At 39.5% G+C, this 15,589-nt stretch overlaps 1 protein-coding gene across 1 annotated transcript in view; it reads left to right on the top strand.

Moving 5' to 3' along the window:
• SYN2 (synapsin II) overlaps window positions 1-15,589 on the top strand; it is a 171,797-nt gene that overhangs the window by 927 nt on the left and 155,281 nt on the right. The gene's annotated exons all lie outside the window — the stretch shown is intronic.

Genomic DNA, 15,589 nt, shown 5'->3' with positions numbered 1-15,589 from the left:
GGATACTGAGGACCAGCTCTCAGTTTCACCTTAGCCCTGAGAATTAGCGCCGTGAGGTTAATTAACACCGCAGGTTTGGGTCGGTGTGTGTGTTGTGGGGAGTGTTTTACTTCCACCATCACCATCAAAACTGAGGTTTAGAAAACCATGAAACTTGTATGTCAGCTCATTTCCTCCTGTGCCTGGCTGCTACCCGCAGAAGAGGTTGCACCTGTTTCAGTCGTGTTTATCACATTCGGCTCTGGTGGGGCTGTGTTGCACACGAAGAACGAGTACCTACTCCCTCACTCGCTTCCCTACACCCTGTGTTTTCACGTTAAGATGCGAGTCGTCTTTTATTTGCTGTTGCTAGTTGCAGCTCTTAATAGCGCCTCAAAATAATAGAGTAAAACAAGTATGTTTTATACCACTGACATCATGCAGTAATGGATTGTGGGTTTGTGATTTTATTGTCTTAGATTTACAGCCTTCCTGTCTAGATGGACTTGTGCAGTTTGATTTGATACAATTTGCTTTGAAGTGGTACTTCAATAAAATACATGAGACAAAAATGTAAGCCTTTATAGGGAATATTGTATTAATGTTAAGATAATGTTATCTGGGTGGATGGTTTTTATGGTTTGTTTGTTTTTTTTTCTTGTTGCCCCCCTCCCCCCCCCCCCCCCCCCATGTTTGGTTTTGTGGTTGTTTTTTTATGTGTGTTTTTTCTTTTTTTTGGGGGGGGAAGGTGGTTGTATCTGCTGGCTTAAGACAGCCTCTGTGCCTACGTCACGGAGATGCATCCATGGACACTGCTCACTGCCTTGCAGATACAGCTGTTTATTTAATACTTTACAGCACACAGATCTGCTGGGTAAATTAAGAACTGTACGTGTTCATAAAGTTTGTTTCTGGTAGCATTTTTCAGTGCTGCTTGAAGCCATCCTGTGTACTGTAAATGCAGCATGTTTTGTGTTCTTGGTAAAGGCACTCGACATTAGTCTTTCGGCAGTAGCAAAGCTGTTCAACCTCTGCATGGTGAATGCCGCCAGCAGCATTCCAGGTGGGAGACTAGGTGCAGACACAAATACGTGCAAGTTACTTACGCGTGGTGCTGCTGCTTTTTTAAGGGGTGTTTTCTTTTTTTCCCCCTTATTTCTCATAGTACGTGACATGGATATGTAGTAGTTCTGGAAAGAACAGTTTGTTCTTGTACTGGCTCTTTCCCCTCCAAAAAGCTGATCATTTTGCAACTAAAGATTTTTAAATGAGTTCTGAAAAACATATGTATGTGTATTCTGATAACACATGCAGGAAAGTTTGCTTCATTCCTTTGGAGGTACAGCTCTCCATACTGACATGCACTGAGCTACCATAGAATTTGTCTATGTGAGCTAACATGGAATATGTATGATCATTTGAGAAAGAAATGTTGAAAGATTGGAGTGGCAGGAGATGTATTGGAAAGGTCTGATGGCACCACAGTAGCTGCCCTGCCTGGTATGATGCACTGACGTATGGTTTAGCAAGATGAGGTATGTAGAACTGCTGTCATGTGATGCACTAACCCAAGCCTGTCAGTAACAAGAAAACCAGTACTGGATAAATCTTGTAGAGCCTCCTGAGGAACAATTTCAGTTGGTTTATCATGTGCTGGGTGTTGGTTTTCGTAGGATTTTGAGCTGCATTGTGTTTGTCTTAAAATGAGAATGTGCGCATTGCTTTTGGATTTTGCAGTTTCAATAGAAATCAATGTAATTTCAGTCAGGATCGCACTGAAATCAGTATCCCTTTTTTAGCAAGGGCCAGAGGAAGCATTAGGCACAGTTTTGTGTCAGCAGAGGATATTGCCTCTTACCTCTAGCAGCAGAAGGAAAATCTTTTATTCCTATTAGAGGTTGACTTGTACTTCAAGTCTGAGATCTAGTAACCCAAAATCATTGTCACTAATGGAGTATCATAATGGAATTCTACATATAGATAGAGGCTCAGTTGCTTGCATTTTTTAATCTTGATCTCAATGACTTTTTTTTTTTTTTCATCATTTTCTTGCCCAAAGAAGTTTGTCCTATTACGAGCTTTGAAATATTTCTTGGCTTCTTTACTTTTATGGCATAGGACAGGGAAAAAATGGAAAAATTAACTTATCTCTACTAATTGGTATATTTTTACCACATTATATTCTCTGACCTCTCAAGGAAAGAGAGGAAATGCAGTTGTTGTGTTCAACCAGCCTCCTTTCTCCAGTGGCACTAAAGATGTGCTAGAGCTGTGAAAGACAATTATTTTCTTACACGTTTTTTGGGAACTTGCAGCTGTGTAGATGAGAGAGATCTCTAAGGGCTTCTACTGAAGGCAGGACTGCAAAAGAAGCTGGTACCAAAGACTTTCTACTAGCTGGGAGCTTTATACATGCACCAGTGGCAAGTGACAGATAAAAAGAGGTGGAAGCTTGTAGTCAGCTGTCGGAGACAAATCCCATGCAAGTGGCTTTCTTTGGTTCTGGTTCTCATGGGATGCTTTCTGTTACATACTTCATACAACAAATGATTCTTTGATGCAACAACTAGCGATCCTTTTCACCTGTTATCTTTGAGACCTTCTGTTGTTCCACAATATGGCCATAAAGAAGGGGTGACCTGTAACGCAAACACTCCTCGGATGGAGCGTGCTGTTAATCTCTATGAAGGCATTGGAAAAGCTAATTGTATTTTCTGTATATTCCTTACACATTTTAATGTCACATTCTTCTCATCTGCAACTGTGTGCCGAACAGACGTTTTCAGTACCTTCATGTTGTCCAGAAACCCTCTTCTGACTTGCCACATCCAGTTCCAGAGTGGAAAGCGGTCTGGTTCCTGGGCGTTTCATGGATCTGTTGGGGAGGGGAAATACTAAAGAACCACTTGTTAGGTTTAATAATGATTTTGTGTATAGACTTCAATGATTGTTTTACAGCTTTAGGTATCTTTGTTGGTACCTTTACAAATGGAGGAAACTAAGAAGTAAAAGCCTTTTTTCAAGGTCATTCAAGAAGCTAGTGACAGAACTAAAATAAAACCTAGGCAGCTTGCTTAACCTTTTCTTTTAACTGACCTTTCCTGGCTACTGGTTTGCATTAAGTGTCCAAAATTTTCAGCTAGATTAGGTTTATTTTCAACTGTATTTGATTTCCTCAGGAAATAACCATTTTGTTTGGTGTTCAGCGCTTAGCAAGAGATTAGAGACCATACGTCAATGGCAAGGTGTCAGAGTGCTGTGTATCTGGATTACTATCTTTATTAAAAGCTTATGTGTAATATTTAGAAAGCTGTTTCAATATTGAAAATTAATTATTCGTAGTCTCTCTTGTGCTTTAAAGCTTGAATATGCGACTTGTTGGCAGCAAAGATAAAACTATAAAAAGATTCAAGTTGGAAAATTTTATTCTTGTATTTTTTAAGCCCAGATCTTGTTATAAATATTGGTACCTTTTTTCCCCAGAGAATTATGTATTTCTTATAATGTTTACTGCCTTAAGTAGTTAGTCATCTTGTGATAGGCTCAAAAGGTAACTTCCAAAAGGCTGGGACAAATGCTGTATGAGGAGCAAACTTTCTGGTGTAAAATCACTGAGTCATTTATGGGCAAACATTGCTCATCATAAAGGTTTTTAATATGAATGCTATTGGCATAGTGCAGAAAAATGCTGGTTTATGATCCAGACACTTATAGAATTGAGCAGAATGGGTTTCTTCTTTTGTTTAGGTGTTGGGGTGGTTTTTTGTGTGTCTACCAGAAGGTGGACACCAGTTTGAATTTAAAGTGCGTGTGGTCGTTTCGTGTTTTTTTGGTTGGCAACTCCGAACAACTTGCATGCTACAGTGAAAATATATCACGGTTTTCCTGCTCAGTGAGATGGTTCACTTGTGTATAACTAGTGAGCATTTCCCAAGTCCAGCTGAACCAGAATTCTAATTTATCTTATTTGTTAGTAACATGTTGATCTGGTAACTGCAGTTTCTATTGTGTTCAGTCGGAGTCTTTGGATTGCAAGTTCTCCAGTTTGGATGGTGTGCTTAGTTTTTCATAATGCCTAAATGAGGACTCCTGCTTTGTGTGTGCTCTCAGCCCTCTGGGAATAACAGTGTCCAGGAGGACAGTGCTCCTACCAGCCCCCTGGCATTGCAGAGCACCCTGCTGCTACTACAGGGTGTAAAGCCATACTCTAGGATGGGGAGGGAAATGCCGCACATGGGCAAATGTGGAACTAGTAGCGAGTGGGCAGTGGGAGAGGACTGGAAGGATCCCTTGGCACTAGTGTGGGGGCTGATGGGGAGAGTTCTTGAAAGCAAGGCAAGGTGTAAGGTACAGCTGTGTTGCAGAGGTATAAGGAGACTGATTTTTGAAAGGCCTAAGCTCAGAAGACCGACCAAAGGCCAGTTGCCTCCAGGAAAATAATCTTGTCAATATGTGTTTGTTATATAGGAAGAAAAGGTATATACTAAGTTGCTTTTATTAATTTTAATTAAAACTTGCTGTGCCTTTGCAACCGGAAACTCAGAGGAAAAGTAACCTTGCCCTTGGTACAACACTGTGACCTTTTAAGGAGGCAATAGATTCCTTAAAACCTCTGAAATAGAGCAAGAGTGATTAACATCTTTGATTTCTCTCTATTTTTTGCGAGAAGCTTCATCTGAATTGTAAAAAACAAACCCAGAAAACCCCCCAAAGAGGGGGTATGTTGTGGTCTAATGATCTAAGTTCTAACTGTGGCCTTTGGACTGATGAGTTCCAGTGCTTCAAAAAGGAGCTGGCAGCCAGATTGGACACGAAGACAGTATGTGCTTAGACAGCTTCTTACAACCAGGTAATTAGATCAGCACTACTTCCCAGCACGCATTACAGCTTTCAACTGCATTAAGGGCTCTCCATTTTTGCAGTCAAAATAGAAACATAATCAAGGGAGGCATACAGGCATGAGCAGGGGCTGTGTGAGCAGCACTGCTCTGCTGCCTGGCAGGGTGTGCTGGGGCACGCAGGTGAAACAACCAAGTTTCTGCAGAACTTATTTTGTATTCTGTCTCCTTATCAGGTGTGAGCAACTGAATGTGCGTTTTTAAAGGGTAGAAGCATGGCTCGTTGAGCAGTGTGTTATTTGTTCTTTGTCCATGTTTTAAACACGAAGCCCATGCTGGGCAGGGGCTTGGGCACAAGGACAGGCAGCTGAGCTAGCTGAAGTAAGTAATGTGTGTGTGTGGCATGCAGCAGTCTCATGCAAGTTGTGTTTCACATCTGTTCTCAGCAATGTCCAGCTGACACGGTGCTGCACCAGACTCTGTGTGCTAGTAGGCTAAGATGATCTAGGAAGAAATTACAGTTTTTTGTGTTTATCTCCAATTCTGTCATATAATATTTGGCTATATTAGTATAAATAGCAAAACACAGCCCAGATGGAGATAACCTTTTTGACTGGGTATGTATATCAAAAAGAAAAAAGCTTTTAGGGGAAAAGGCTTTGTTTTCCATCCTCTGTATTTTTACTCTGTCTAAACAAGCTCTCACGTGCTGTAATGTTATTTTAGATAGATTGTATCTGGTGTCATTCCCTGCCCGACGTACAGAATCCAAGTGAATCTTTTTGGGTTTTTTCTCCTTCTTTATCTCAGAAACTTCTCTGAAGCTTAATGAAACCTATAGTAACATGTTTAGCTAACTGTTTACCAATGTTTTAGTTAACTGGGTTTGCCAGTGTTTCATCCTAAAGTTTGCCCTGATAGAAAGGAAAAGGAAAAGTTGGCAAGGAAATAATGGATTTTAGGTGGGTATATTTCAAAGTTACAAGACTGAAGTGAGCGGTAAAAGGAATAATAAATTGCTTTGTACACTTCAGACTCAAATAAAATAAATTCTCCTTAGAATCCCTTCAGAATTTGATGATGATTTGTCAGTAGCAAATTGTAATCTGTTGAGAAAGGAAAAGTATGAAACAAAAGGTTGTTAAAAACTACGTTATTAGACTTCTTGTCTTGAGAAAGCATGTTGAGAGGACTTGCTGTGTTTTGAGCTGTACCTGTTTTGATTGGATGCCATTTGTAACCACTATAGGATGCTGCAAGACTGTACGCATTGTTACTGAAACCATCTTTCTCCAAAAGATTAAGGCTAAATATTCTCAGAATAACAATATATTCTTTTAGTGACTTCACTGTAAGCGTTCTTAGTACCCAGCTCTTAGTAGTACCATGCAGTAGTCACGCACAGCAGTCTTCATGCAGTGTCATGTAATTTTATCACCTTTGGCTCTTCAGCTAGCCTACCCACTGTGAATGCTCTAAACTACAGGAATACGGGCTTAATAGAATTGAAATAGGCTGATGGTTTGTGGCTTTATGCATTTTTAGAAAAGTTGTATTGCAGTCTGCATTAAAAATGTGTTGAGACTAGTGAAAATGCTTTTTTGATGATGAAACTGTGACTGAAGAAGGGAAGGACAAACACAGGATGTCTGACTTGGAAACAGAAAAAGGATTCTAGACTCAGCTGGCTGAACACATCACCAAAGGGTAATTACAATTAGGTGGAAAAGGTGCAAAGAATTGAAAAGAGGAAATTGGCAAAAAGTTATGTTGAAAACGACAAAAAGTGAAGCAACACATTGTGAAAGGTTACCTGGAATTATGATAGCGCTTCCAATGACGAGGCTGCTTGCTTGTGGAGTGAAAAACGTGCACTGAGGTTGTAAGACTTCTAAGATGCTATAGGGGGAGGACAGCATTGTATCTTGGTCAGGAGTGCAAAATGCTTGCTTTAGTGCACTGCTGCTTTTGCTAATTAAATAGCTTTATCTGTGCTGAGTAAAATCTGCCTTCTCAGAGGAAAGCTGATACGCATTTTGACAGGTGGAGGAGAGTAATGGTGGGAGTTCATGCTAACATGAACTGTAGTCTAGTTTAAGCTTTTGCAAAAACTGCAAAGGCTTTGTCGGTTTTACTACACCTGCTTTCACCACCTCTGTGTGTCGCTGCCTGGCTGGAACAGCAATATTAATGATCTCCTGTTGACAAATACATTGATTCCTAAGAAAAAGTTGTTGATTAAGGTCAGATCCTTGTTCCTGTATTGGCAAGCAAAAGTAGTAGGAGTGTTTGATTCAGGATACTGAGCCTTAAACCTGAGGAGGCTGTTTCTGGTTTCCTGTAGAGCTGTGGTGTCTAAAGCAGAGCAGGGCCAGCCCTCAGCAGTACCTGTGTTCTGCAGGAGTGTGGGATGTCTGGGGCTTGTGCTGTGACTGTGACAAGCTGATCAGGGCTGCCAGACTCTATCTGCTTGCTCTGCTCTTTTCTGAGTTGCAAATGTTGGTGGATTCAGTTCACTGATGGATTGGAGACCCTGCTCAAGAACACGGAACTTCAGGGTTTGGAGAACCTTTCTGGTTTTATTGTGTGCTGCAGGTATCTTTATCCTTCTCCCTGTGTATCTGTGGTTGAAGTAGGTTGAAGACACATGGGATGTCAGAGTGTTGTTGCTGAGGAGGAGTGTCAGCAATATTCCCTTAATTATTTTCACCTCTGAACACCTGTGTTTGCTTGGAATTGGTCTGTTTTTGTAAGTTACTGTGATCCCCTCAGATGAGAGGTAGGGGCAGGAGAATAAAAGGTCTTTTCTTCCTCTGGAAATGAGGGCCTGAGTCCCAGCTTGTGCAGATGAAGACATAAATGTACTTCTCTCCTTTCATTTAAAACCCCATAAGGCTGGAGGCTTGGTGTCTGACAGAGTGTTTCGGGGGTTTTCTTTCAGCTCCCAGCCAAGTAGATAGGGAGAGCAAACCCATGCTAGCTGGTCAGGTGCTAGAAGCTGCTGTGGAAGGCAGTTTGGGTCTAACCATTAAGTGCACTTTTAATGTCTTTTCCTTTTTTGCGATGACTGAACCATGTTTGACCTTTCTTGATTTACCATTTGATCTCTATAATCCCAGTTGGGTGTTGGTGTTTGTAATACATCACAGACACTGGTTGCTAGTAGGAGTTATTAACAAATACATGATTAGATTCAAAACATATGTATATTTAAGTGACTTAAATGTGATAGCAGAGCCTTAGATAGTCTTTTAAATATCTGAATTCTGTTCTAAAGCACCCACATAAAATCATTTGATATAAATTAATAGGTTTATTAATGCTCCTATTTATAGATTATAGTGTATTAAAATATTTTAATAATTTTATTAGAGAAATAGATTAAATGACATGGATATGACTTTTAAGAAAAAAAAATAATGCTATAATTGCCTATCCTAAACCCCAGCAGCAATAAGCTGTGAGTGACTAAGCATTGGGGAATCTCACAGTGACCAGATGGAAATGTAGACAATTTTCGTTTAAGGTGCAATAGGTACAGTTCCCTCACAAGTATGTAAAATTTGTTGAAGAAGTTGTTTCCACTTCTCCAAGTGAAGAAAGGTTATAAAACTCATTGAGAAACTTAATAACAAAAGAAGATGTCGTGTTTTTAGAGAGTGGATTGAAGAGTTGTGAGCAGCAGCAGCACAAGGAGACAGGGAAGGTTGTCTGGAACCTTGGGTTTATCCCTTCAGGCATGGCAGCATTATGTCCTCTGGAGTCAGCCTGTGCTTTGTTTGCAGAGACCCTGCTAGGCTACTGATACATTGTCCTTTATTGTGACACTAACCTTTAGGCTTCCATGTTTCTGATTTCAGCTGATTTGTCTTCAGCTTGCATATGCAGCATGTGTTTCTCTGTTACAGAGGCATTAGAATAGGGGAGTGTGGTTTTACGTAATTTCAAGTGGAAGGTGAACCGAAACATCAGCAGTGAGTACTGCTCCTTGTAAAGCTCCTGCAGAGAATTGCTTCAGCGTTTGGGAAGGTGAATGTGGAAAGAATGAAAGCAAGCTTGTGGCACAGCTGAAACCTAAGTTATATTTGTGTGTGGCTGTGTCCCCATCTTTAGGAGTCAAAAGCATCTGCATCCCAGTAACTTCCGGAGAAGGAATTTCAAAAGAGTGTAAGGTTAGATACTCCTTCCATGCATATCTGGAAATGAAGTGGTTCTCTTGTGCAAGAAGTGCCTTTATCTCTTCATTTTAACCTTGCAAATCTGATACCTGTTATGAACCATTGGCTTTTTTTTACTGAATTTTCTGCGTTGTAGGGGCTGAAATCTGTTGAGCTGCATTCTCACTGGTGTGGTTTTTAATACTGACTTCTCACAGGAGAAACCAGGGTGAGTGTGTGAATGTTTGTGGGGAATAAAAACAAGCCTGAGGGAAAAAAAAACCACAACAAAAGTTAAAGTATCTCTTATTTTAGTTTTACTGTTTAAAGTGAATTCCAAAGAGAAAGAAAATGTTGCTGATTTCTAGGTCAAAACCAAGGTAGCAACATGACCTTCTTGTCTTTGTCCACATATCTCTGTGCCTAACTGAAGTTTTGTTCTCTTTGACTTTGTTTCTTGTTTATTACTTCTTACTAATAAAAACTTATTATAATTGTACTGAAACAGTACAGATTTAGTAGGTTAAGCTCCAGAATGGGACCAGTCATAGTCTCTTACGTCTCACATTTTGTTTGAAGAAACTAGGATGGTTCCAAAGAGGAAGATTCATCCCTATTTAACTACCTCTTGGTTTGCGTCAATGATTTGTTTTGCTTTGAAGATCGCTTCCAGTGAAGCCTTTTTATGTATATGCACATTTTATGATGGTTCATCATGCTTTAAAAGTTTTCAAAGGTCTCTTTTCTTTGTAGGACCGAAAAAATGGTTAATATTAGAAAAGCCATCATCTCAAATTTGGGATTCTGGGAGGGTAATGAAAAGGTTTTATGATAAAACATGCTAAATAAATCTGATTCCTTTGAGTGGCAATATAATTACATAGGTGCTGTGACTACAGAGCTGCTTGTACTTAGTTGTCTCAGCCATCTACTGTTTGTAGTAAGTAAAAAATACAGGAATGCTTTTAATCAGGAAAACTATTTATTTTATGAGGCCTTTGTCAATAACCAAAGTAATAACCAAACCTGATTTTCCTGAGCCTTCCACAATTGTTGCCTACCATCTGTATTAATGAATGACAATAGTGTTTATAGGAGCACTTTTAAAATATCAGAATAAAACAGAATGTTGAGTATTTTTAGGAATTTTCACTGATGACTGTTGCCCAGATAAGTACTATTTCTGTCGTTATGGTTTTCTTGCCCTGCGTGCTGTGGGGATAAAAGGAGGCTCTTTCGATGTGCCACTTGGTGCTGCTGAATACAGGTCACATGGGTTGTCAGTATAGAAGGCATGGCACTTCAGATGCAGTATTTGGTATGAGGTTGTGCTCTTCCTACAGGCTTGTAGTTGGACCCCATGTTCTAGGATTTTTGTGTAGATCCACTCTCTTACTGAGGGAGAAATGGCTGGTCTGAGCTAGCAGCAAGTCAACAGACAAGGTGAATTTTCTTGGCAGTAGTAATACTTCAGAGGAGTTAAGAGACACTAATACGAAGTATAATTACTGTGTATTATGGTCTACATTGTCTCTGTTAAAATAACTTCCACTGGATTGGTCTTTGTTCATGAAGCGGGTGGGTAGGAGCAGACTGCAGTCTGTGTTGTGTTCAGGTTTCTGAAGATCTTACGGCAGTCCTTTTTAATTGAAGTCTTGCAGTGGTTGCCTAGGCTTTTGTTTGGTAGAAGTCCTTTCCAAGAAGTGAGGCTGCTGATGGAAGCTTTGGGGTTGCTTGGGGTTTTATATTGTGTTTCCTTTTTCCTTGTCTGATTAGTGTAACCCATTGGCAGTATACATTTGAGATGCCCAAACCTTTCACTATTAGGTTGTGCGTTGATGCCATACAAGGTCCCAAGTAGCTTTCAGACTAAAACGCTACTTCAGACTAAACTGAGACGTTACGGTGTGATTGGTTTTGCAGGTGCATTGTCTGTGTCCCTTTGTGATAATGTCCATATATGTCAAGAGCAGTATTCTGGGGAGCTTTTGAGTAAGGAAAAAAACCCCAAACAACTAAGCACACCACGTATTGTTATTCTGAAATCCAGGCTGTGTGTGAGTTTGTGTTGTAACAACATAATTAAATCTGTATTTTCTAGTTTGCTATGCTTGAGGTAGCTCATGACTGGGCTAATATAGGCTTTTTCCTGAGCATTTGTCATTTCTTCTTTGGGTGATTTAGAACAATGCGTTTATGATGCTTTCCATGGAGCAGAATTCCAGCGTTGGTTTCAGCCTTTAAAAAAACATATGGCAAACTGTTATCTGTCTGTCAGTATGGTATGAAGGCTTTGTGCCTGTAACTGCTTAACAAACACGAGTGTAGGATTCAAAGCACATGTTACTTCATTTAAATGCTCGTTTCCAGTTTGTAGATTTTCAAATGGGTGTTTGAAAGGAATCGAACGTAATTGATTGTGAGAAAAAGTTTAGTTTTGAGGGGCAAACTGTAATTCTAGAAGAGAGCCGCAACTTTTCAAGTATGTTATTGGGTTGTTTGTATGTAGAGCTCCACCCTGAGGCAATGGTGGTGATAAATGGGAAATGATTTTTTAAAACTTCTTATTAAAACTGTCAGTTCTTCAATTACTTGATGAAGAACTCAAAGAATTTAAATTTCTCCTTGGTGTATTTGCCAGTAGTGGGATCTTTGCTAAGAATAGCTGAGGTACTCTTCTAACATCATGCCTTACATCAAAAGCAGTATCCAGTTGTAACCACAAGATTATTGTTCATATAATAGTGCATTTATGTCCATGAATACTGTGTTATACAGTGACACATGAGCGATCTTGTTGCTGATTGTAGTAAGCGTGGAGTGACATCTTGGGGGGTGACACTGTGCCCTCGTTTGGCAGTCTGCCCGGATGCTGAACTGAGGACCAGTAGCTGACCATAGCCAGTGATACGCAGGACCTTGGCACTGGGTTATTTTGCTTGCAGGTTTGTCAGAGCACTTCTGCAAATAGTGAAGTTGCACAAAGAAAAAGAGAAGAACAAAAAGTAGTAAAGTTTCTATGTATGGTCTTGTCTTACTACCAGAGAAAGTAAACATCAGCTGGGCCACTGAAAAGATAGTCGTGTCTCAAAATCTGTAGATTGGACAGGGAGGGACTTAGACATTGTGATCATCCTGTTACCATAACTAGTAGTTCTAGAATATAGGATTAAGTTAATAAATAGATTGAATAGAAGCAAAAAGGAAAACTTGAGGAAGCAAAAGAGAAGTTTTGAAAAGTCAGTATTGTTGCTGCACTCTGAAACGTACAGGAAGAGTTCTCCGTTTACTGCTTAGGTTCCTGGAAGATTTATCTGTAGATGAAGTGTTACAATAATAGAGAGTATACCTGTGTATTTCTTAAATTAGCCTGCATCTCAGAATAGTATTTTGCTAGATGATTTAGAAACCCTTTAAATCCAGACACCCTATTCCTCAAGAAGAGAAGAGAGTATTTTCATCTTGAGGACTTCAGCAAATAACTTTTATGGTGGAAAATAGGATTATGTGTAATACATTAATCAAAGTAAATTATGTTAATCAGCAAAAGCAGCTTGTAGCGTGTGGTTGATCAAAGTCAACATCTCTGCTACATCTGTTTGACTAGTGTATTGTAACTGATCATCTAGTTAGCATACAAAATGAATTTCATTTTATGCACCAAGAGGGCTTCATATGGAGGTGTGTGCAGGGGTGTTCATGTGTATGCTTCTCTTTGCAGCGGTATCTTCCTGAGAGAGCTGTCCAAGGTATAATGAGGACAAATCCTTGTTTTGTTTGAAACACTGCCTGAAAACTCAGGGTAAAATCCATGACTGTAAGGCTAGTGGCAGTTCTGACAGTATGTAAATGGAAAAGAGACTGATTAGAAACAGCTTTGATCAGATAGTTAAAATTAGATATATTCAATCATCTTTAGTACACTTGAAAATTCCTTTCTAGGTACCAGTACACAGACCTGCCTGTGTGGGTCCTTTTATTCTCTTCAAATGGAATGGTTTTGGGATTTTTTTTCCTATTCAAATTAAACTGAGATAATGTGATGCACGGTTACTGTCTTTCACCATTCTCTTTGTCAGATGTCTCCCCTAATATTGCTAACTACATTTTGAGGTCAGTTTGCAGTCAGCTGAACTATGGTAACAAAACCCAGCAAACTTCTAGGACTATTGAAAAGTTGAATTTTTTTATTTAGTAAGAATGTGTCAGAACTTGCTTTTGTTTGGCTCAACCATTACTGAAATGCTTTGGAGAGGATGAGGGGAAAAAAAAATAATCAAAGGATCTGTGTTTTTCATGTCACTGACTCCTTTATTAACCACTTATCTGACCCTTATGTTGAAGCTAAAACCAGAGCATGAAGTTACCAAGTGGCAATACCTGTGCTTAGTTAGTCTTGTAACTTTTCCATGTGAGCCTCTGGCAGCAATGGTGATTTGGAGCAGCAGTGTGGTGAGGTTGGCCATGAAAGCTGTGCTAGTTGTACTTCTGAACAGAGCTGTTTCAAACTGCTGCTTAGGGATCACTTGATTTTTGTGAAAAGTTTATTCCTGACTTTAATATCATTTTTTATTTCAAATAGGAACAAATTATGATATGTTGGTCATAAATTTCTAACGTCACCAAAAACTAAGGTAAATGCCTCAAAATACTCTGAAGCTCTTTCAAGCAGATAAAATGTGCATTAGAGTAAATGCATAGAATTCTGTGGAGCATCGGTGCAGATTCAGCACATCTGAGTGGCTGGATAGAGAATACAGAGAATCTGCAAGTCAGATTCCATTGGGAGTTTTCTGTTAGGAAATTCTTTTCCTGCTTGCCTGCCTTTCTTTCTAGAGTCCTCTTATGGAAAAGTTGGAAGTTAATGGAAAATTTAGTGTAGACGTTTAGATCAATAATTGATCACAGAATGAAGAGTGCTAATTCTTAGCATGCATTTAAAATGATTGCCAGCAAATACTGGGTGTGCATTTTTGCCAACAAATAAAATAGTTGCCAGGATTCCAACACATTTCCTCAGAAGCACCTTTCTGACTCCTAAATAAAGTATCAGTGCAGCTAATGCAAGTGTTGGTTTAGAAAAATGAAAAGTTCAGCTTCCCTCTCCAAGTATTTTGGTGGGATAAATGTGTGTTTGACTGCACGCCTTTTTCACTGTGTGATATTGTGTGTCTCCAGGAGCAGCACTTGTTTGGAAAAATTCATGTATCACATGATTGAGACTTGCAATTCACTTGTTAGTTGGCCATTGATAGATCCCTGCTGGAATTCCTTTCCGTTGGAATAATGGGGATCATATTTGCATATTTCTGTAGCCTTCAAGAGCCTGTTGTAAGTAGCAATATGAATACAAATGATGGTTAGACCAAAGCCATGCAAGGCAAAAGAACTCGAGCACTCTGTTTGAACCCCCATGAGCTGTTTCTTCTGCTCACTTTGCTCCCTCAGTTCCTTTTGATATGTACCTTCACAGTAGAGCAGAGTTTTCCTTAATACGTGTTTCTTGAGGGTTTGTTTTGCTTTCCCGTCCTCATCCCTTCCCCTCTCCTATGCAGGGTGGTTTTTTCCTTTGGTCATTCAGCTGTCAGTGATTAGAAGTACTTGGCTTGTTGTAAAGGGCATGGAGCTAATTTGCTTCATGAAGTAGAATAAACTGTCCTTTGTCAAGCTGTAATAATGGATTTTAAAATCCTCATCACTGGTTATTGATATACTCAATCCACCAGTGATATGTTGAAATATATTCAGTACCTGAATAGATGATCTTTCTGCCATGAATTTTAAACTACACTGTCGCTTGCATTTAGGCTGTCATGTTTCAAAGTTCTGTCCTTGTGCTCTTGCTGCCTATGTAAAATCAGCTTTTCCTCTCTAACAAAATTTATCAAGGCAAGTTTAAAGTACCACCACTTCTACTTCATTAGACTATTTATCGTGAGAATCTATTATTAACTCAAATTCATGTTCCCCTTTATCCCAATCTGAACTCCCTTCTTAAAGCCAGAATGACTTGCCAGATTTCCTATGATCATCTTCATGATTAAAAAGAATAAAACCAAGGAAATACGTATAGTACTTAAATTAAGATGTCGATTGCCTTGTGCTAACAAGCATCCTGTAGCTTCAGTAGTAAAGCAGACTTTAGTTAGCAGGTTGGTTATAGTTTGTTCCCTGCAGTTGGATATCACTATGCAGAAAAAAAAGAATATCTAGTATTCTGAACTGTTATCTTACAAGTGACTTCCAAGAACAATTGGAAGAATATTGAAACCATATTTTCATAGGAGTGTTTTGAAAATTGCATCAGTCGCTTCCAATTTGTCGTGCCCTTTTCTTTGGTACATTTTTAGGATTTGAGCAGTTCAACCTTTGAGGAGACTGAGCAGGTACTAAAGATTTAAAGTATATGGCCAGATACTTGGAGAGAATGAATGAACATTAATAACCTCAAAGTTTTCATCTGACTTCTGGTTGTGATTAAGGGCAGAATCATATGCATTGGAGAGGGGCTTTTGACAAGGGCCTGTAGGGACAGGCCAAGGGGAATGGCTTTAACCTGCCAGAGGGGAGACTGAGATGAGCTCTTAGGCAGAAGCTCTTCCCTGTGAGGGTGCT

The sequence above is a fragment of the Pezoporus wallicus genome, unplaced genomic scaffold (assembly GCF_028554395.1).
Source record: "Pezoporus wallicus isolate ANWC-B61680 ecotype Strahan unplaced genomic scaffold, APGP_CSIRO_Pwel_v1 contig_5935, whole genome shotgun sequence".
NCBI classification, from domain to species: Eukaryota; Metazoa; Chordata; class Aves; order Psittaciformes; family Psittacidae; genus Pezoporus; species Pezoporus wallicus.
This window is presented reverse-complemented; position numbering and strand designations above follow the sequence as displayed.